We start from the raw sequence: 2,115 nt of genomic DNA, 5'->3' as shown, positions 1-2,115 counted from the left end.
AGCTAAAGAAAAATAAAAAGTTCAACAAAAGTACAATAAAACGATCCATTTGCCTCCTGAGAGCGCTAGTTTATGAGGTCCCGCACGACCTTTCTGGCATCAATTATCTGGCGCGTCTAGCTCGTCAAAGTACAAGACTTCAACACGATTGTCTGCTTCATTCGCCTCGTGGTAATGCTTCACATATTGACCATTCACCTTGAACCTATGACCTTCGGAATCTTCGAGCTCCACGGATCCAAATTTGGTAACAGCTGTCACCGTATAAGGACCACTCCACCTGGACTTCAGCTTGCCAGGAAACAATCTCAATCGGGCATTAAACAGCAGCACCTTTTGCCCAACGTGGAACTCCCGAGGTAGAATTCTCTTGTCATGCCATCTCTTCGTCTTTTCTTTATAAATGCGCAAGTTATCATAGGCATTAAGCCTAAATTCTTCCAACTCATCTAGCTGCAAAAGACGATTCTGACCGCACAACTTAGAATCAAAGTTAAGCTCACGAATTGCCTACCAGGCCTTACATTCCAACTCAACAGGTAAGTGACATGATTTCCCATAAACTAACCTATAAGGTGATGCACCAATTGGTGTCTTAAAGGCAGTTCTGTAAGCCCATAATGTGTCCTCTAACTTAAGACTCCAGTCCTTCCGTGATTTAGAAACTACCTTAGACAAGATCTCTTTCAGCTCGCGGTTAGAGACCTCAACCTGACCACTCGTTTGAGGATGATACCCCAAACCACGCCGGTGTTGGACACCGACTTTAGACAGAATAGAAGTTAGTTTCTTCTCCTTAAAGTGCATTCCCCCATCACTAATGACGACCCTAGGGACACCAAATCGGGGAAATATGACCTTTTTGAACATTTTTATCACGGTCTTAGCATCATAATGGGGTGAAGCAATTGCCTCAACCCATTTGGACACATAATCTACAGCCACTAAAATGTACCTGTTACCTTTACTAGACGGGAATGGTCCTTGGAAATCAATGCCCCAGACAACGAAAACCTCAACCTCTAAGATGCCGTTTTGTGGCATCTCATGTCTCTTTGAAATGTTCCATGTTCGTTGGCAAGCATCACAAGCTGAAACAAAGGACTTAGCATCAGCAAACAAAGAATGCCAGAAAAAACCAGACTAAAGTACCTTAGCCACGGTGCGCGATGGACCGTGGTGACCATCATAGGAAGAGGAGTGACAACCTTCTAGGACTATTTTGGCCTCCCACTGCGGAATACACCGTCTGTAGAGACCGTCTGCACATTCCTTAAACAAATAAGGATCATCCCAGAAATACTGCTTAGCGTTATACAAAAAACGCTTCCTCTGCTGATGAGAAAGGTCAGGCGGCAGCTTGCCACTGACAACGAAGTTAGCTATATCTGCATACCAAGGTTCTTGGTTAACAATAGACGATATAAGAGAAATTAAAGTATCATCAGGGAAAGAGTCATCAATAGGTAAAGAATCTTCCCCTTCTTGTCGCATCAGTCGCGACAAGTGATCAGCTACAACGTTCTCAGCTCCTTTCTTATCCTTGATCTGCAAATCAAACTCATGAAGAAGGAGTATCCATCTCAATAGCCATGGTTTAGCCTCCTTCTTAGCAAGAAGATGCCTCAAAGCTGCATGGTCAGTAAAAACAATAACTTCTGACCCAACTAAATAAGAACGAAACTTCTCTAAGGCATAAACTACAGCTAGCAGCTCTTTTTCAGTGGTAGTGTACTTCACTTGAGCCTCATCCAGAGTTCGGCTCGCATAGTAAATTGCGTTCAAAGCTTTGTCTTTCCTTTGGCCCAGCACCGCTCCTAGTGCATAGTCACTGGCATTACACATTATCTCAAACGGCAAGTCCCAGTCGGGAGGTTGTATGATCGGTGCAGAGACTAAAGCCCGCTTTAACCCGTGAAAAGCAGAAAGACACTCATCATAAACACAAAAGGGCATCCTTAAGTAGCAGCTGTGTAAGTGGTTTAGCAATTTTTGAGAAGTCCTTGATAAACCGGCGATAAAAGCCGGCGTGACCAAGGAAACTCCTCACCCCCTTAACATTAACAGGAGGTGGTAATTGCTGAATCACTTCCACCTTTTCTTTGTCAACTTCTA

The sequence above is a fragment of the Silene latifolia genome, unplaced genomic scaffold (assembly GCF_048544455.1).
Source record: "Silene latifolia isolate original U9 population unplaced genomic scaffold, ASM4854445v1 scaffold_283, whole genome shotgun sequence".
NCBI classification, from domain to species: Eukaryota; Viridiplantae; Streptophyta; class Magnoliopsida; order Caryophyllales; family Caryophyllaceae; genus Silene; species Silene latifolia.
This window is presented reverse-complemented; position numbering follows the sequence as displayed.